This window comes from Dendrobates tinctorius, unplaced genomic scaffold (genome assembly GCF_039654945.1).
Source record: "Dendrobates tinctorius isolate UK_male_01 unplaced genomic scaffold, ASM3965494v1 ptg000458l, whole genome shotgun sequence".
Classification (NCBI taxonomy): domain Eukaryota; kingdom Metazoa; phylum Chordata; class Amphibia; order Anura; family Dendrobatidae; genus Dendrobates; species Dendrobates tinctorius.
This window is the reverse complement of record NW_027362120.1, coordinates 49,095-72,266: the sequence shown is the minus strand read 5'-3', so window position 1 is coordinate 72,266 and position 23,172 is coordinate 49,095. Positions and strand designations below refer to the sequence as shown.

Here is a 23,172-nt window from a genome sequence, read left to right as displayed (position 1 = left end):
AACACTGGCGATTGTCTAAACGCTGCGTCTAATATCATGTCCTCACTATATCTGAAACTGAACCTGTCAAAGACTGAACTCCTGGTGTTTCCTCCCGCTACTAATGTACCTATACCCGACATTGCTATTTCTGTGTGTGGTTCCACTATTACTCCCCAGCAACATGCCCGCTGTCTTGGGGTCATACTTGATTCCGAGCTTTCCTTTGCCCCCCACATTCGATCACTGGCTCGCTCTTGTCATCTGCACCTCAAAAACATTTCTAGAATTCGACCTTTTCTTACTTTTGACTCTGCAAAAACTCTTACTGTTTCTCTTATTCATTCTCGTCTCGACTATTGTAACTCTCTTCTAATCGGTCTCCCTCTTACCAAACTCTCCCCTCTCCAATCTGTCTTGAATGCTGCAGCCAGGATCATATTCCTCACCAATCTTTACACCGATGCCTCTACCTTGTGCCAGTCATTACACTGGCTACCCATCCACTCCAGAATTCAGTATAAACTTATTACCCTCACCCACAAAGCACTCCATGGCTCAGCACCACCCTACATCTCCTCCCTCGTCTCAGCATACCACCCTACCCGCGCCCTCCGTTCTGCTGATGACCTGAGGTTAGTATCCTCAATAGTCAGAACCTCCCACTCCCGTCTCCAAGACTTTACACGTGCTGCGCCAATTCTTTGGAATGCACTTCCCAGGTCAATACGAGTAGTCCCCAATCCCTACAATTTTAAGCGTGTCCTGAAAACGCATTTATTCAGACTGGCCTACCACCCCAACACATTAACCTAACCTATCCCTGTGTGGCACAGCCAAAAGTTTTACCATAACCAGGTTCCCAGCATCATGTTCCCACATGCTTTATGCATCCATTAGCCCTCTGTGTCTGTACTGTTACACACTTATCATTATGGCTGGTCCATACAATCAGGGCAACTGTTACCACCCACCTTTCGTGTCTCCCTCTTTCCTCATAGACTGTAAGCTTGTGAGCAGGGCCCTCACTCCTCTTGGTATCTGTTATAATCTACTGTATGTGATTATTGTTATGCTGTAATGCCTATTGTCTGTACAAATCCCCTCTGAAATGTAAAGTGCTGCGGAATATGTCAGCGCTATAAAAATAAAATTTATTATTATTATTATTATTTGATGGCGATCTGTGTGTAGACTGTGATCTGTGTGTAGACTGTGATCTGTGTGTTGACGGCGATCTGTGATCTGTGTGTAGACTGTGATCTGTGTGTAGAGTGTGATCTGTGTGTAGACGGCGATCTGTGTGTAGATGGCGATCTGTGTGTAGACTGTGATCTTTGTGTAGATGGCGATCTGTGTGTAGATGGCGATCTGTGATCTGTGTGTAGACTGTGATCTGTGTGTAGATGGTGATCTGTGTGTAGACTGATCTGTGTGTAGACTGTGATCTGTGTGTAGACTGTGATCTGTGTGTAGACTGTGATCTGTGTGTAGACTGTGATCTGTGTGTAGACTGTGATCTGTGTGTAGACTGTGATCTGTGTGTAGACGGCGATCTGTATGTAGACTGTGATCTGTGTGTAGACTGTGATCTGTGTGTAGACTGTGATCTGTGTGTAGACTGTGATCTGTATGTTGATGGCGATCTGTGTGTAGACGGCGATCTGTATGTAGACTGTAATCTGTGTGTAGACTGTGATCTGTGTGTAGACTGTGATCTGTATGTAGACTGTGATCTGTGTGTAGACTGTGATCTGTGTGTAGACTGTGATCTGTGTGTAGACTGTGATCTGTGTGTAGACTGTGATCTGTATGTTGATGGCGATCTGTGTGTAGACTGTGATCTGTATGTAGACTGTAATCTGTGTGTAGACTGTGATCTGTGTGTAGACTGTGATCTGTATGTAGACTGTGATCTGTGTGTAGACTGTGATCTGTGTGTAGACTGTGATCTGTGTGTAGACTGTGATCTGTGTGTAGACTGTGATCTGTGTGTAGACTGTGATCTGTATGTTGATGGCGATCTGTGTGTAGACGGCGATCTGTGATCTGTGTGTAGATGGCGATCTGTGTGTAGATGGCGATCTTTGTGTAGATGGCGATCTGTGTGTAGATGGTGATCTGTGTGTAGATGGTGATCTGTGTGTAGATGGCGATCTGTGAGTAGATGGTGATCTGTGTGTAGATGGTGATCTGTGTGTAGATGGCGATCTGTGATCTGTGTGTAGATGGCGATCTGTGTGTAGATGGCGATCTTTGTGTAGATGGCGATCTGTGTGTAGATGGTGATCTGTGTGTAGATGGCGATCTGTGATCTGTGTGTAGATGGTGATCTGTGTGTAGATGGCGATCTGTGATCTGTGTGTAGATGGCGATCTGTGTGTAGACTGAGATCTGTGTGTAGATGGCGATCTGTGTGTAGACGGCGATCTGTGTGTAGATGGCGATCTGTGTGTAGATGGCGATCTGTGTGTAGACTGTGATCTTTGTGTAGACTGTGATCTGTGTGTAGACTGTGATCTGTGTGTAGACTGTGATCTGTGTGTAGATGGCAATCTGTGATCTGTGTGTAGACTGTGATCTGTGTGTAGACTGTGATCTGTGTGTAGACGGCGATCTGTGTGTAGACTGTGATCTGTGTGTAGACTGTGATCTGTGTGTAGACGGTGATCTGTGTGTAGATGGCGATCTGTGTGTAGACTGTGATCTTTGTGTAGACTGTGATCTGTGTGTAGACTGTGATCTGTGTGTAGACGGTGATCTGTGTGTAGATGGCAATCTGTGATCTGTGTGTAGACTGTGATCTGTGTGTAGACTGTGATCTGTGTGTAGACTGTGATCTGTGTGTAGACTGTGATCTGTATGTTGATGGCGATCTGTGTGTAGACGGCGATCTGTGATCTGTGTGTAGATGGCGATCTGTGTGTAGATGGCGATCTTTGTGTAGATGGCGATCTGTGTGTAGATGGTGATCTGTGTGTAGATGGTGATCTGTGTGTAGATGGCGATCTGTGATCTGTGTGTAGATGGTGATCTGTGTGTAGATGGTGATCTGTGTGTAGATGGCGATCTGTGATCTGTGTGTAGATGGCGATCTGTGTGTAGATGGCGATCTTTGTGTAGATGGCGATCTGTGTGTAGATGGTGATCTGTGTGTAGATGGCGATCTGTGATCTGTGTGTAGATGGTGATCTGTGTGTAGATGGCGATCTGTGATCTGTGTGTAGATGGCGATCTGTGTGTAGACTGAGATCTGTGTGTAGATGGCGATCTGTGTGTAGACGGCGATCTGTGTGTAGACTGTGATCTTTGTGTAGACTGTGATCTGTGTGTAGACTGTGATCTGTGTGTAGACTGTGATCTGTGTGTAGATGGCAATCTGTGATCTGTGTGTAGACTGTGATCTGTGTGTAGACTGTGATCTGTGTGTAGACTGTGATCTTTGTGTAGACTGTGATCTGTGTGTAGACTGTGATCTGTGTGTAGACGGTGATCTGTGTGTAGACTGTGATCTGTGTGTAGACTGTGATCTTTGTGTAGACTGTGATCTGTGTGTAGACTGTGATCTGTGTGTAGACGGTGATCTGTGTGTAGATGGCGATCTGTGTGTAGACTGTGATCTGTGTGTAGACTGTGATCTGTGTGTAGACTGTGATCTGTGTGTAGACTGTGATCTGTGTGTAGATGGCGATCTGTGTGTAGACTGTGATCTTTGTGTAGACTGTGATCTGTGTGTTGACAGCAACGAAAGAGACAAATAACAAGCAGTGATAGGGGGCAAACAACACAATTTTATTTATTAAAAAAAAACATTTGCTTTTTACAAAATGATGGGGAAATGTTACAGACCAGGGGTGTGTGGAGACGGGAGGATTGGCTCGGGTGGACAATGAAGGGGTTCCAGGGGAAGGGGCTAGTAAATGTGTGGGGTCTGGGAGATTAAGGGTCGAAGTTGACACATTAGGAGTGGAAACATGGGACAGGAGAGACACATTAGAAGGGAGGGACAAATTGGACAACACAGACACATTGGGAGGTGAGGGTGGTGGAGGGAGCACAACAGTTCTTTCTCGCCTCGGTTCCCGTTTCTTCCTTTTGTGTTTGCCATGGCTTGAAGGCTTTTTCTTCTCCTTGGAAGGGTGGGAATGGTGGGGTCCGTAGGCATGGTGGTGGTCGGCTGTGCAGGAGCAGGACTCTACGTGATGGTGGCAAAATGGAGTACTTAATTTAAGAAAATCACAAGAATTTATTATTGTATAGAAAATGAATTATAAAAAATAAATGAAGCACTGATAAAAAGAGGTTTCTACCCAAATCTGATGAGAAAATTCCAAGGCTATGTACACTATAAAGGTGCATAGAATAGGGTGCATAGCAGTGATTATGTAAGGAAAGTCTATGCAGTAGACAAGATCACTGTGGGCAGAATAGTGATGTAAACTATGATGCAAGAACAGCATACCATAAAAAAGATCTGTCCATCACAAAATACAGATGAATCTAAGGCCACATGCACACATTGAGCATTTGGTGAGTTTTTTACCCCGGTATTTGTAAGCCAAAACCAGGAGTGGAACGGTCAGAGGAAAAGCATCATAGAAACATTTGCACCAATTCCGCATTTCTCTCCCACTCCTGGTTTTGGCTTACAAATACTGGGGTAAAAAAACTCACCAAACACTCAATGTGTGCATGTGGCCTAAATGAAAGTGAAGAATTAAGTACAAAACTCAGCGGTAATGCACCTGCACCGCTTCCCCATATGGAATCCTGCAAGATCCTGGGAAACCCTGCCGTGCGTTTCACACCACTCCATCCGCTGTACGGCGGCTGCATGCAGCTCCTGGTGGGGGCGCACTGCGCTGATCCCAGAGGAGCGCTGCACTTATGGTGGTGCTCTCTGCACCAATGCGTCCTCCTGGATCTGCAGCTTGTCGGCGCCTTTGTCATATGAAGCTCCAGCAGGAGACATGCGGTTATTTTCCTTGTGTCGATCACTTTGCTGCAATCACTTCTCTCTCATCTGTATATGGATTTTCTGATTGAGTTTCATTGTGTACAAATTAATGACTTCTCACCTTACATCAATTCTACTGTTTAATGCTCTTGATTAAATGAGTCAAAACAACAGTGAAAGTGACGGAAATGAGTGCTGAACGTGGAGCTAATATACGGCCTTACTGCATGCATACTGGTGCACCACAACTCCCAGCAAGTCCACACAGATTACTTGCTGTGACTTGTAGATCCTTGCTGACCAGGACTGTTCTCTGTCACAAGACTTCACTTCCAAGTGACTTTTCAGTGGATGGATGAGACCATCTCTCCAAGTAACAAGCTTCATCAGTTTGAATTGATATGTTTCAATCAGATATTTTGCTCAATATTAGACGACACGTAAGTGTCAGGTCCACAATCCGTGCAAGGAACACAAGGAGGTCTGTGTGGCTTCAAAAGCATACAAATGTTGACTTGAGGATGAAAAAAAAGCTGTGCATCATGATAGGTAAATCCTTAAAAGATCAGCGCGTTTTGGATGCATGATAATCACGGTAGCAGACAGAAGGAATCGTGGTCATTGACCGCACTTCTGTAGAGATCACAATCCCAGTACAAGGATAAAAAAATGGTATTTTATTCACTATTCTCTCAACGCGCTTCAGAGTTCACATAACTTCTTCCTCAGGAAACGATATTTATTTTGAAACTATCATCGGATAAGACTCTATTTCCACTTTTCTGTGGTTCTGTGACCCTTAGTCATGATGCAAGTAATAACTGCATTATTGGGAATGGCTGTCACAGTAATCGAGGTGGGACCAGTCATCGGACAGTTCGGGGGCGAGAATTGGGACTGACCATCAGTCACCAGAAACCAGTGGATCAAGTACAGAGAGCCGTAAAAATGACCAGTGCGAGACAATGTAACCCCGACACCAGACCCCAAATAATGTAAACCCAACACCACACCCCAAATAATGTAACCCCGACACCAGACCCCAAATAATGTAACCCGACACCACACCCCAAATAATGTAACCCCGACACCAGACACCAAATAATGTAACCCCGACACCAGACCCCTAATAATGTAACCCCGACACCAGACCCCAAATAATGTAACCCCGACACCACACCCCAAATAATTTAACCCCGACACCAGACACCAAATAATGTAAACCCAACACCACACCCCAAATAATGTAACCCCGACACCAGACCCCAAATAATGTAAACCCAACACCACACCCCAAATAATGTAACCCCGACACCAGACACCAAATAATGTAACCCCGACACCAGACACCAAATAATGTAACCCCGACACCAGACACCAAATAATGTAAACCCAACATCACACCCCAAATAATGTAACCCCGACACCAGATACCAAATAATGTAACCCCGACACCAGACCCCTAATAATGTAACCCCGACACCAGACCCCAAATAATGTAACCCTACACCAGACCCCTAATATAACCCCGACACCAGACCCCAAATAATGTAAACCCAACACCACACCCCAAATAATGTAACCCTACACCAGACCCCTAATAATATAACCCCGACACCAGACCCCAAATAATGTAAACCCAACACCACACCCAAAATAATGTAACCCCGACACCAGACCCCAAATAATGTAACACTGACACCAGACCCCAAATAATGTAACCCCGACACCAGACACCAAATAATGTAACCCCGACACCAGACCCCTAATAATGTAACCCCGACACCAGACCCCAAATAATGTAACCCTACACCAGACCCCTAATAATATAACCCCGACACCAGACCCCAAATAATGTAAACCCAACACCACACCCCAAATAATGTAACCCCGACACCAGACACCAAATAATGTAACCCGACACCAGACACCAAATAATGTAACCCCGACACCAGACACCAAATAATGTAACCCCGACACCAGACCCCAAATAATGTAAACCCAACACCACACCCCAAGTAATGTAACCCCGACACCAGACCCCAAATAATGTAAACCCAACACCACACCCCAAATAATGTAACCCCGACACCAGACCCCAAATAATGTAAACCCAACACCACACCCCAAATAATGTAACCCCGACACCAGACCCCAAATAATGTAAACCCGACACCACACCCCAAATAATGTAACCCCGACACCAGACACCAAATAATGTAACCCCGACACCAGACACCAAATAATGTAACCCCGACACCAGACACCAAATAATGTAACCCCGACACCAGACACCAAATAATGTAAACCCAACATCACACCCCAAATAATGTAACCCCGACACCAGATACCAAATAATGTAACCCCGACACCAGACCCCTAATAATGTAACCCCGACACCAGACCCCAAATAATGTAACCCTACACCAGACCCCTAATAATATAACCCCGACACCAGACCCCAAATAATGTAAACCCAACACCACACCGCAAATAATGTGACCCCGACACCAGACACCAAATAATGTAACCCCGACACCAGACTCCTAATAATGTAACCCCGACACCAGACCCCAAATAATGTAACCCTACACCAGACCCCTAATAATATAACCCCGACACCACACCCCAAATAATGTAAACCCAACACCACACCCAAAATAATGTAACCCCGACACCAGACCCCAAATAATGTAAACCCAACACCACACCCCAAATAATGTAACCCCGACACCAGACCCCAAATAATGTAACACTGACACCAGACCCCAAATAATGTAACCCCGACACCAGACACCAAATAATGTAACCCCGACACCAGACCCCTAATAATGTAACCACGACACCAGACCCCAAATAATGTAACCCTACACCAGACCCCTAATAATATAACCCCGACACCAGACCCCAAATAATGTAAACCCAACACCACACCCCAAATAATGTAACCCCGACACCAGACACCAAATAATGTAACCCGACACCAGACACCAAATAATGTAACCCCGACACCAGACACCAAATAATGTAACCCCGACACCAGACCCCAAATAATGTAAACCCAACACCACACCCCAAGTAATGTAACCGCGACACCAGACACCCAATAATGTAACCCGACACCAGACACCAAATAATGTAGCCCCGACACCAGACACCAAATAATGTAACCCCGACACCAGACACCAAATAATGTAACCCCGACACCAGACTCCAAATAATGTAACCCCGACACCAGACACCCAATAATGTAACACTGACACCAGACCCCAAATAATGTAACCCTACACCAGACACCAAATAATGTAACCCTACACCAGACACCAAATAATGTAACCCCGACACCAGACCCCAAATAATGTAACCCCGACACCAGACCCCAAATATTGTAACCCCGACACCAGACCCCAAATAATGTAACCCCGACACCAGACCCCAAATAATGTAACCCCGACACCAGACCCTAAATAATGTAAACCCAACACCACACCCCAAATAATGTAACCCTGACACCAGACCCCAAATAATGTAAACCCAACACCACACCCCAAATAATGTAACCCCGACACCAGACACCAAATAATGTAACCCCGACACCAGACCCCTAATAATGTAACCCCGACACCAGACACCAAATAATGTAAACCCAACACCACACCCCAAATAATGTAACCCCGACACCAGACACCAAATAATGTAACCCCGACACCAGACACCAAATAATGTAACCCCGACACCAGACACCAAATAATGTAAACCCAACATCACACCCCAAATAATGTAACCCCGACACCAGATACCAAATAATGTAACCCCGACACCAGACCCCTAATAATGTAACCCCGACACCAGACCCCAAATAATGTAACCCTACACCAGACCCCTAATATAACCCCGACACCAGACCCCAAATAATGTAAACCCAACACCACACCCCAAATAATGTAACCCCAACACCAGACACCAAATAATGTAACCCCGACACCAGACTCCTAATAATGTAACCCCGACACCAGACCCCAAATAATGTAACCCTACACCAGACCCCTAATAATATAACCCCGACACCAGACCCCAAATAATGTAAACCCAACACCACACCCAAAATAATGTAACCCCGACACCAGACCCCAAATAATGTAACACTGACACCAGACCCCAAATAATGTAACCCCGACACCAGACACCAAATAATGTAACCCCGACACCAGACCCCTAATAATGTAACCCCGACACCAGACCCCAAATAATGTAACCCTACACCAGACCCCTAATAATATAACCCCGACACCAGACCCCAAATAATGTAAACCCAACACAACACCCCAAATAATGTAACCCCGACACCAGACACCAAATAATGTAACCCGACACCAGACACCAAATAATGTAACCCCGACACCAGACACCAAATAATGTAACCCCGACACCAGACCCCAAATAATGTAAACCCAACACCACACCCCAAGTAATGTAACCCCGACACCAGACCCCAAATAATGTAAACCCAACACCACACCCCAAATAATGTAACCCCGACACCAGACCCCAAATAATGTAAACCCAACACCACACCCCAAATAATGTAACCCCGACACCAGACCCCAAATAATGTAAACCCAACACCACACCCCAAATAATGTAACCCCGACACCAGACACCAAATAATGTAACCCCGACACCAGACACCAAATAATGTAACCCCGACACCAGACACCAAATAATGTAAACCCAACATCACACCCCAAATAATGTAACCCCGACACCAGATACCAAATAATGTAACCCCGACACCAGACCCCTAATAATGTAACCCCGACACCAGACCCCAAATAATGTAACCCTACACCAGACCCCTAATAATATAACCCCGACACCAGACCCCAAATAATGTAAACCCAACACCACACCCCAAATAATGTGACCCCGACACCAGACACCAAATAATGTAACCCCGACACCAGACTCCTAATAATGTAACCCCGACACCAGACCCCAAATAATGTAACCCTACACCAGACCCCTAATAATATAACCCCGACACCAGACCCCAAATAATGTAAACCCAACACCACACCCAAAATAATGTAACCCCGACACCAGACCCCAAATAATGTAAACCCAACACCACACCCCAAATAATGTAACCCCGACACCAGACCCCAAATAATGTAACACTGACACCAGACCCCAAATAATGTAACCCCGACACCAGACACCAAATAATGTAACCCAGACACCAGACCCCTAATAATGTAACCCCGACACCAGACCCCTAATAATGTAACCCGACACCAGACACCAAATAATGTAACCCCGACACCAGACACCAAATAATGTAACCCCGACACCAGACCCCAAATAATGTAAACCCAACACCACACCCCAAGTAATGTAACCGCGACACCAGACACCCAATAATGTAACCCGACACCAGACACCAAATAATGTAGCCCCGACACCAGACACCAAATAATGTAACCCCGACACCAGACACCAAATAATGTAACCCCGACACCAGACTCCAAATAATGTAACCCCGACACCAGACACCCAATAATGTAACACTGACACCAGACCCCAAATAATGTAACCCTACACCAGACACCAAATAATGTAACCCTACACCAGACACCAAATAATGTAACCCCGACACCAGACCCCAAATAATGTAACCCCGACACCAGACCCCAAATATTGTAACCCCGACACCAGACCCCAAATAATGTAACCCCGACTCCAGACCCCAAATAATGTAACCCCGACACCAGACCCCAAATAATGTAACCCCGACACCAGACCCCAAATAATGTAACCCCGACACCAGACCCCAAATAATGTAACCCGACACCAGACACCAAATAATGCAACCCCGACACCAGACACCAAATAATGTAACCCCGACACCAGACACAAAATAATGTAACCACGACACCAGACCCCAAATAATTTAACCCCGACACCAGACTCCAAATAATGTAATCCCGACACCAAACCCCAAATAATGTAACCAAAACACCAGATCCCAAATAATGTAACCCCGACTCCAAGTAATGTAACCCCGACACCAGACACAAAATAATGTAACTCCGACACCAGACCCCAAATAATGTAAACCCAACACCACACCCCAAGTAATGGAACCGCGACACAAGACCCCCAATAATGTAACCCCGACACCAGACACCAAATAATGTAACCAGACACCAAATAATGTAACCCGACACCAGACACCAAATAATGTAACCCCGACACCAGACAAACAATAATGTTACCCCGACAACAGGCCCCAAATAATGTAACCCCGACACCAGACTCCAAATAATGTAATCCCGACACCAGACCCCAAATAATTTAACCCCAACACCACACCCCAAGTAATGTAACCCCGACACCAGACCCCCAATAATGTAACACTGACACCAGACCCCAAATAAATGTAACCCCGACACCAGACCCCAAATAATGTAACCCGACACCAGACACCAAATAATGTAACCCCGACATCAGACCCCAAATAATGTAACCCCGACACCAGACCCCAAATAATGTAACCTCGACACCAGACCCCCAATAATGTAACCTCGACACCAGACCCCCAATAATGTAACCCCGACACCAGACCCCAAATAAATGTAACCCCGACACCAGACCCCAAATAATGTAACCCCGACACCAGACATCAAATAATGTAACCCCGACACCAGACCCAAAATAATGTAACCCCGACACCAGACCCCTAATAATGTAACCCTTACACCAGACACCAAATAATGTAACCCTACACCAGACACCAAATAATGTAACCCCGACACCAGACCCCAAATAATGTAACCCTGACACCAGACACCAAATAATCTAACCCTACACCAGACACCAAATAATGTAACCCCGACACCAGACCCAAAATAATGTAACCCCGACACCAGACCCCTAATAATGTAACCCTGACACCAGACACCAAATAATGTAATCCCGACACCAGACCCAAAATAATGTAACCCCGACACCAGACCCCTAATAATGTAACCCTTACACCAGACACCAAATAATGTAACCCGACACCAGACACCAAATAATGTAACCCCGACACCAGACCCCAAATAATGTAACCCTGACACCAGACACCAAATAATCTAACCCTACACCAGACACCAAATAATGTAACCCCGACACCAGACCCAAAATAATGTAACCCCGACACCAGACCCCTAATAATGTAACCCTGACACCAGACACCAAATAATGTAATCCCGACACCAGACCCCAAATAATGTAACCCTGACACCAGACCCCCAATAATGTAACCCCGACACCAGACGCCAAAAAATGTAACCCCGACACCAGACTCCAAATGATGTAATCCCGACAACAGACCCCAAATAATGTAACCCGACACCACACCCCAAATAATGTAACCCCGACACCAGACACCTAATAATGTAACCCCGACACCAGACCCCAAATACTGTAACCCCAACATCAGACCCCAAATAATGTAACCCCGACACCAGAACCCAAAAAATGTAACCCTACACCTGACACCAAATAATGTAACGCGACACCAGACACCAAGTAATGTAACCCCTACACCAGACCCCAAATAATGTAACCCTACACCAGACACCAAATAATGTAACGCGACACCAGACCCCAAATAATGTAACCCCGACACCAGACCCCAAATAATGTAACCCCGACACCAGACCCCAAATAATGTAACCCTACACCAGACACCAAATAATGTAACCCCGACACCAGACACCAAATAATGTAACCCCGACACCAGACACAAAATAATGTAACCACGACACCAGACCCCAAATAATGTAACCCCGACACCAGACTCCAAATAATGTAATCCCGACACCAGACCCCAAATAATGTAACCAAAACACCAGACCCCAAATAATGTAACCCTACACCTGACACCAAATAATGTAACACGACACCAGACACCAAGTAATTTAACCCCTACACCAGACACCAAATAATGTAACCCTACACCAGACACCAAATAATGTAACCCCGACACCAGACCCCAAATAATGTAACCCCGACACCAGACCCCAAATAATGTAACCCCGACACCAGACCCCAAATAATGTAACCCCGACACCAGACCCCAAATAATGTAACCCCGACACCAGACACCAAATAATGTAACCCTACACCAGACACCAAATAATGTAACCCCGACACCAGACCCCAAATAATGTAACCCCGACACCAGACTCCAAATAATGTAACCCCGACACCAGACCCCAAATAATGTAACCCCGACACCAGACCCCAAATAATGTAACCCGACACCACACCCCAAATAATGTAACCCCGACACCAGACCCCAAATAATGTAACCCGACTCCACACCCCAAATAATGTAACCCCGACACCAGACCTCAAATAATGTAACCCCGACACCAGACCCCAAATAATGTAACCCTACACCAGACACCAAACAATGTAACCCGATACCAGACCCCAAATAATGTAACCCCGACACCAGACCCCAAATAATGTAAACCCAACACCACACCCCAAGTAATGTAACCACGACAACAGACCCCCAATAATGTAACCGCGACACCCGACCCCAAATAATGTAACCCGACACCAGACACCAAATAATGTAACCCCGACACCAGACAACAAATAATGTAACCCCGACACCAGACACAAAATAATGTAACCACGACACCAGACCCCAAATAATGTAACCCCGACACCAGACTCCAAATAATGTAATCCCGACACCAGACCCCAAATAATGTAACCAAAACACCAGATACCAAATAATGTAACCACGACTCCAAGTAATGTAACTCCGACACCAGACACAAAATAATGTAACTCCGACACCAGACCCCAAATAATGTAAACCCAACACCACACCCCAAGTAATGTAACCGCGACACAAGACCCCCCAATAATGTAACCCCGACACCAGACCCCAAATAATGTAACCAGACACCAAATAATGTAACCCGACACCAGACACCAAAAAATGTAACCCCGACACCAGACACACAATAATGTAACCCCGACAACAGGCCCCAAATAATGTAACCCCGACACCAGACTCCAAATAATGTAATCCCGACACCAGACCCCAAATAATGTAACCCCAACACCACACCCCAAGTAATGTAACCCCGACACCAGACCCCCAATAATGTAACACTGACACCAGACCCCAAATAAATGTAACCCCGACACCAGACCCCAAATAATGTAACCCGACACCAGACACCAAATAATGTAACCCCGACATCAGACCCCAAATAATGTAACCCCGACACCAGACCCCAAATAATGTAACCTCGACACCAGACCCCCAATAATGTAACATCGACACCAGACCCCCAATAATGTAACCCCGACACCAGACCCCAAATAAATGTAACCCCGACACCAGACCCCAAATAATGTAACCCCGACACCAGACCCCAAATAAATGTAACCCCGACACCACACCCCAAGTAATGTAACCCTACACCAGACACCAAATAATGTAACCCCGACACCAGACATCAAATAATGTAACCCCGACACCAGACCCCAAATAATGTAACCCCGATACCAGACCCCAAATAATGTAACCATGACACCAGACCCCTAATAATGTAACCCCGACACCAGACCCCTAATAATGTAACCCAGACACCAGACCACAAATAATGTAACCCGACACCAGACCCCTAATAATGTAACCCGACACCAGACCCCAAATAATGTAACCCCCGACACCAGACACCAAATAATGTAACCCCGACACCAGACCCCTAATAATGTAACCCCGACACCAGACCCCTAATAATGTAACCCCGACACCAGACCCCAAATAATGTAACCCCGACACCAGACAACAAATAATGTAACCCCGACACCAGACCCCAAATAAAGTAACCCCGACACCAAACCCCAAATAATGTAAACCCGACACCAGACCCCAAATAATGTAACCCCGACACCAGACACCAAATAATGTAAAACTGACACCAGACCCCAAATAATGTAACCCCGACACCAGACCCCAAAAAATGTAACCCCAACACCAGACACCAAATAATGTAACCCTACACCAGACACCAAATAATGTAACCTCGACACCAGACCCCAAATAATGTAACCCGACACCAGACCCCAAATAATGTAACCCTACACCAGACCCCAAATAATGTAATGTCATGATTTGTAGTTTTGCCCTGTCCTGTATTTTGTATAATATGTCATGTAACTTTCCTCTGGTTGTATTTGCTGTAAATTAACCATGTCTCCTTCCCCCAATACTTTGCAATGTCTTGTGATGTACCTGGACCATAATCTAATTTAGGCTTGTGTCAACAGCTAGTGGAACTTTGGCTATTGTTTTCCTAAGCAGAAGATAACCTACAATACACATCCTGTAGACTAAGTGGAGCCCTTACATTTCTAGAATCTTCTGATGGACCAAACCATTGAATAGTAGGTGTGACCCCTACCCCCCTTTAGATGGACTGATCCCAGGAGCCCTGACAATACATTCTTGCTTTAAGATCAGATGTGAGTTGGATGCTAAAAGAGAAGGACGAGGCTGTCTGCGGAAGCTTCGGCCTCTGTGTGATCGTGGTGGATTTCTGGGACTCTTAAAGGACTATGGTTTTGTGATCTGGCACAAGGATTGTCGGGAGGTGCCCCCGAATCAGTTTCCTGTGGACTTATTTTGGGACTCTGCAAATTACCTTCGTGTTGTTCCTGTTTTTTGGTCAATAAATCTGTTGGATTATTCCAAGGCCTGCTGTCCCTCCTTGCTCTGGAGAATACTCCCGTCACAAACTGGTTGGCAGCGCTGGGATCAGAGCAGAAGGAATGGAGGACAACGGCCCATCAACATCTGGAACCAGCACCGCAGAGTACAAGAACTGGACTGCGGTGAACCTACAAACAAAGGCCCGTGAACTGGGAGTCAGCTACAAGGGACTCTCCAAGGAGCAGCTGATTGAGGCTTTGGAAGCAGTTCACCTGCAAGATGATGCTGAGGAAGGATCCTCACAGCAAAGAGAGGAAAGGCGGCAGTCGGAGGTAAATACCCAAAAAAGTCAGTGGGTTGTGTGGTACGAGGAGGAGATGGCCTTGCTGGGAGAAGAGGCTACCATAGAAGATAAGAGGGAGGTCATGCGCACAGCCAAGGAGAGGCAGCGCAGGATGGAGGAGAGGGCAATGCTGGAGAGGGAGATCGCTTTGGAGGCAGCGAGAAGCTCCAGACAGACTGTACCCACAGCATCCCCCATGAAGGAACTCCCCAGAGTGTCCCGCAAAGATTTCAAGCCGTTTAATGAGGCTTCCGGTGACATTGAGGGCTTCTTCCTGGACTTTGAGCATCAGTGTCGATTAATGGAAGTCCCGGAAAGGGAGCGCGTCCGACATCTTGTGGGGCTCTTAGAGGGTGGAGCTGCCGCAGCCTATAGAGCTATGGACCCTCGGTTGAACTGTGAGTATGCGGAGATTAAACAGACTATTCTAGAACATTATGCTGTGACCCCAGACACTTACAGGACTCAGTTCCGTACTTTAGCCTGTGATGAGGAAGTGTCCTTCAAGATGTATGCTCACAAACTCAAACATATATGTCATCGCTGGCTGGAGGCAGAGGAGGCCATAACCTGGGAAACGTTCCTGCAGGTCATCCTAAAAGAGCAGTTTTATTTTAAGTGCCCCGCTGAGATACGGGAATGGGTGCGTGAAAGGAGACCAGCAACAGTGGAGGAAGCTGCAGCTCTAGCTGATGAGGCTCTCACCATCAAGCCTCAGTGGAAAAAATTACTACTCAGGGAGAAAAACACTACCAGCCCCCCAACGCTGGCGGCCCCTGGTCCTTCTGCCTCCAATATTCACCATCCCACTAGACCATCAACTCATGGTGACCTTCGTGTGACTGTGCCTCGCATTACTCCTGCTCCACCTTTGGGACTACGACGTGGAGGAAGAATCCCAGAGCGCAGATGCTATGGATGTGGGCAGCCCGGGCATATGCAATTCCAATGTCCAGGTGTACGGAGGCAGAACACCTACAGACCGCCTTTGCCTGTTCATTATCTACAGACCCCCTCACCTGGAGAAGAGATTGATTCAGTGCCTGATGACTTGCCAAGTGACTCTGATATCCTGGCTTCCCTACCAGGAGTCTATGGGGTGCGAGCCCCAGCCACCTGTTCTTCTGATCTTCAGCACAAACATCTACAGGAGGTCGTGCTGGATGGTCAAAAAGTTGTTGGCTTCCGTGACACTGGGGCTTTTCTCACCATAGCCGATCCCCGAGTAATTCAACCAGAAGCAATTCAAAAGGGACCAGGAATTGCCATTGAATTGGCTGGAGGTACCCAGAGATATATTCCAAGAGCGAGTGTGACCCTGGATTATGGCTTTGGGGCCAAACAATGCATGGTCGGTGTGATGAGCGGCCTCCCTGCAGACGTTCTTCTAGGAAATGATGTATGGAATCTTCATTGCCACTTTGTCGGTGCGGTAACCCGAAGTCAAGCCAAGAGAGCAGCAAATGTGGACGTGTACAACCCTTCCATGGAAATGAGGCCACCAGAACCGCCGTCACAGCCAGTGAGTGATTCTTCTTGTGGGGATAATATGAATGTTACCTGGGATAAAGTTCAGTTTAGACAAGAAGTGGAGACTGACCCCACCCTAGCTAGTTTTAGAGCTCGAGCTGAAATAGGGCAGCTAGGGGAGAATGGAGAAAGAATTATCAGAGAAAATGGACTTCTGTATCGGGTTACCAATGCAGACTCCCTAGATAAGCCCTGGACTTATAGCAAACAGCTGATTGTTCCTCAGAAATACAGAATTCCCCTATTACACCTTGCTCATGATATTCCTACTGCTGGCCATCAAGGCAAAACCCGCACCGAGAGGCGATTGACTCAATCTTTCTATTGGCCTGGGATTTCCCAAGCAGTGGCGCATTTCTGCCGAACTTGCGAGATATGTCAGCGTAGAGGGCGACCCGGAGATCACCCAAAGGCACCCCTGCAACCGCTCCCTATAATAGAAGAACCCTTTCAAAGAGTAGCTGTTGATATCATTGGACCTCTGGCTAAACCAAGTAAATCTGGAAAGCAGTACATTCTCACTGTTGTGGACTATGCCACCCGATATCCAGAAGCGGTGGCCTTGTCAAGTATTTCTGCAGCCAAGGTTGCCGAGGCCCTGGTTACCATTTTCACCAGAGTAGGATTTCCCAGTGAGATCTTGTCGGACCAAGGCTCCCAGTTCATGTCAGAGCTGGTCCAGTGTCTGTGGCGCACCTGTGGAGTACGAGCGATCCGCACGACCCCGTATCATCCCCAAACAAATGGACTTTGTGAACGATTTAATGGCACTCTGAAGAATATGCTGAGGGCCTTCACTGACAGAGATTCAAACTGGGAGAAGTACCTACCCCATCTCTTGTTTGCCTATCGGAAGTTCCCCAGGAGTCCACTGGGTTCTCCCCCTTTGAACTACTCTATGGAAGAAAGGTCCGAGGACCCTTAACCCTGCTCAAGGAATACTGGGAGGGGCAAGTTGAAGATACAGGGGCCCCTGTTGTCCCTTATGTCCTAAAGCTGTGAGAAACCCTGGCCCAACTTGCTAGTTTTGCCCAGAGTCATGTGCGGATGGCTCAAACCAGACAGAAGACATGGTATGACCGTAAAGCACGCTACCGGGAGTTTGTAGAAGGACAACAGGTCTTAATGATTGTTCCCCATCGGCAGAATAAACTGCAGACAACATGGGAGGGTCCCTTCCGGGTTCTCAGAAAACTGAATGACACCAATTACCTTCTTGCTTTAGATGATCAGGGGCTAAGACAAAAGACTGTCCATGTGAATATGATTAAGGAGTACCATGACCGGACCCTTCTAATGATAGCAAGCTGTCGGCTAGCTTCAGAGGACGGTCAAGAGGATGAGGACTCCCTACCCGATCTCGTGGAAGCAGCGAGAGCCCCATCCACTGTGGAACAGGTTCCTCTGGGAGATCACCTGGATTCCTTACAGAAAAAACAGATGCTGGGAGTGCTTCAACAGAGACGTGCTGCTTTCTCATCCCAACCAGGTCGAACCACCGTCACCCAACATCATGTGGACACTCAGGGCATCCGTCCCATACAACAGGCTCCTTACCGGGTACCTGAATCAGTTTGAAACACCATGCAGCACGAACTGGAGGAGATGCTACAGCTTGGGGTAATCCAGGCCTCCCATAGCCCTTGGGCCTCTCCTGTGGTGTTAGTACCCAAGAAGGATGGGAGTACTCGATTTTGTGTGGACTATCGACGACTAAACGACCATACCTTCAGTGATCCTTACCCAATGCCTCGTATTGACGAACTTCTAGACCGACTGGCTGGATCCCGATATGTCACTATCTTTGATCTCAGTAAGGGATACTGGCAAATCCCTCTAATGGAGGAGGGGAGAGAACGGTCCGCTTTTATAACCCCCTTTGGTCTGTATGAATTCCTAAATATGCCCTTTGGAATGAAGAATGCCCCGGCCACCTTCCAGAGAATGGTGGACCAGATCCTCCGGGGATGTGGTGACTTTGCTTGTGCCTACTTGGATGATATCGCCATCTTCAGCCAGACGTGGGAGGAACATCTGAACCAAGTAGCCGTTATTCTTGACCTGCTTCTTGCAGCAGGCCTAACCATTCGACCAGATAAATGCCAATTGGGGATGGGTGAAGTCCAGTACCTAGGGCATAGAGTAGGAGGAGGGAAGCTCCGTCCCGAACCTGCCAAAATCCAGGCTATTAGAGACTGGCCTGTACCCCAAACTAAGAAACAAGTTATGGCATTTTTGGGCACTGCCAGTTATTACCGAAAATTTGTTTCTCATTTCAGCACTGTGGCCAAGCCTCTTACCGACCTGACCAAGAAAACGATGCCCCGGCTGGTGATCTGGACTCCAGCCTGTGATGAGGCTTTTAACCAGCTGAAGGACGCTCTGGTCTGTGACCCTGTTCTGGCTGCTCCAGACTACAAGAGGAGATTCATTGTGCAGACGGACGCCTCTGCTTATGGACTGGGAGCTGTCCTCAGCCAGGTGAATGCAGCTGGGGACGAGCACCCCATTGCCTACCTCAGCCGGAAACTGCTGGACCGAGAAGTGGCCTATGCAACTGTTGAAAAAGAATGTCTGGCTGTAGTGTGGGCCCTTAGGAAACTAAGGCCGTATCTGTATGGACGAGAATTCACTGTGGTTACTGATCACAATCCCCTCACCTGGCTGAACAGAGTCTCTGGGGACAATGGACGCTTACTACGATGAAGCCTGGCTCTGCAGCCCTATAACTTTACCATACAGTATAGAAGAGGCACCCAACACCAAAATGCAGATGGACTGTCCAGGCAAGAGGAGCCCTGAGTCCTGTCAGCCATGCCTGTGTGTACTTAACCAGTGACCTGTAGAGGTCCCTAGTACGTACACAAATTGGGAGGGGAAGGGATTGTCATGATTTGTACTTTTGCCCTGTCCTGTATTTTGTATAATATGTCATGTAACTTTCCTCTGGTTGTATTTGCTGTAAAATAACCATGTCTCCTTCCCCCAATACTTTGCAATGTCTTGTGATGTACCTGGACCATAATCTAATTTAGGCTTGTGTCAACAGCTAGTGGAACTTTGGCTATTGTTTTCCTAAGCAGAAGATAACCTACAATACACATCCTGTAGACTAAGTGGAGCCCTTACATTTCTAGAATCTTCTGATGGACCCATTGAATAGTAGGTGTGACCCCTACCCCCCTTTAGATGGACTGATCCCAGGAGCCCTGACAATACATTCTTGCTTTAAGATCAGATGTGAGTTTGATGCTAAAAGAGAAGGACGAGGCTGTCTGAGGAAGCTTCGGCCTCTGTGTGATCGTGGTGGATTTCTGGGACTCTTAAAGGACTATGGTTTTGTGATCTGGCACAAGGATTGTCGGGAGGTGCCCCCGAATCAGTTTCCTGTGGACTTATTTTGGGACTCTGCAAATTACCTTCGTGTTGTTCCTGTTTTTTGGTCAATAAATCTGTTGGATTACTCCCAGGCCTGCTGCCTCCTTGCTCTGGAGAATACTCCCGTCACATGTAACCCTACACCAGACACCAAATAATGTAAAACTGACACCAGACACCAAATAATGTAACCCCGACACCAGACCCCAAATAATGTAACCCCGACACCAGACCCCAAATAATGTAACACTGACACTAGACCCCAAATAATGTAACCCCGACACCAGACCCCAAATAATGTAAACCCAACACCACACCCCAAATAATGTAACCCGACACCAGACCCCAAATAATGTAACCCCGACACCAGACCCCAAATAATATAACACTGACACCAGACCCCAAATAATGTAACCCCGACACCAGACACCAAATAATGTAACCCCGACACCAGACACCAAATAATGTAACCCTACACTAGACACCAAATAATGTAACCCCGACACCAGACCCCAAATAATGTAACACTGACACCAGACCCCAAATAATGTAACCCAGACACCAGACCCCAAATAATGTAACACTGACACCAGACCCCAAATAATGTAACCCGACACCAGACCCCAAATAATGTAACCCTACACCAGACACCAAATAATATAACCCCGACACCAGACCCCAAATAATGTAACCCGACACCAGACCCAAATAATGTAACCCTACACCAGACACCAAATAATATAACCCCGACACCAGACCCCAAATAATATAACCCCGACACCAGACCCCAAATAATGTAACCCTACACCAGACACCAAATAATATAACCACGACACCAGACCCCAAATAATGTAACCCCGACACCAGACCCCAAATAATGTAACACTGACACCAGACCCCAAATAATGTAACACTGACACCAGACCCCAAATAATGTAACCCCGACACCAGACCCCAAATAATGTAACACTGACACCAGACCCCAAATAATGTAACCCGACACCAGACCCCAAATAATGTAACCCTACACCAGACACCAAATAATATAACCCCACACCAGACACCAAATAATATAACCCCGACACCAGACCCAAAATAATGTAACACTGACACCAGACCCCAAATAATGTAACCCCGACACCAGACACCAAATAATGTAACCCCGACACCAGGCACCAAATAATGTAACCCCGACACCAGACCCCAAATAATGTAACCCTACACTAGACACCAAATAATGTAACCCCGACACCAGACCCCAAATAATGTAACACTGACACCAGACCCCAAATAATGTAACCCCGACACCAGACCCCAATTAATGTAACACTGACACCAGACCCCAAATAATGTAACACTGACACCAGACCCCAAATAATGTAACACTGACACCAGACACCAAATAATGTAACCCCGACACCAGACCCCAAATAATGTAACCCTACACCAGACACCAAATAATGTAACCCCGACACCAGACCCCAAATAATGTAACCCCGACACCAGACCCCAAATAATGTAACCCCGACACCAGACCCCAAATAATGTAACCCCGACACCAGACCCCAAATAATGTAACCCTGACACCAGACCCCAAATAATGTAACACCGACACCACACCCCAAATAATGTAACCCCGACACCAGACCCCAAATAATGTAACCCCGACACCAGACCCCAAATAATGTAACCCCGAAACCAGACCCCAAATAATGTAACACTGACACCAGACCCCAAATAATGTAACCCCGACACCAGACCCCAAATAATGTAACCCCGACACCAGACCCCCAATAATGTAACCCCGACACCAGACCCCCAATAATGTAACCCCGACACCAGACTCCAAATAATGTAACCCCGACACCAGACCCCAAATAATGTAACCCCGACACCAGACCCCAAATAATGTAACCCTACACCAGACACCAAATAATGTAACCCCGACACCAGACTCCAAATAATGTAACCCCGACACCAGACCCCCAATAATGTAACCCCGACACCAGACACCAAATAATGTAACCCCGACACCAGACCCCAAATAATGTAACACTGACACCAGACCCCAAGTAATGTAACCCCGACACCAGACCCCAAATAATGTAACCCCGACACCAGACCCCCAATAATGTAACCCCGACACCAGACCCCAAATAATGTAACCCTACACCAGACCCCCAATAATGTAACCCCGACACCAGACATCAAATAATATAAAACTGACACCAGACCCCAAATAATGTAACCCCG

The 23,172-nt window shown here is 46.8% G+C and overlaps 1 long non-coding RNA gene across 1 annotated transcript in view; it reads right to left on the bottom strand.

The window, feature by feature from the left end:
* Positions 1 to 3,750: 3,750 nt before the first annotated feature.
* Positions 3,751 to 23,172, bottom strand: part of LOC141077579 (uncharacterized) — a 51,776-nt gene continuing 32,354 nt past the window's right edge. Inside the window, exon 2 of the long non-coding RNA XR_012227591.1 lies at positions 3,751 to 4,200. This is a non-coding gene — a long non-coding RNA (uncharacterized lncRNA). The remainder of the gene's footprint in view (positions 4,201 to 23,172) is intronic.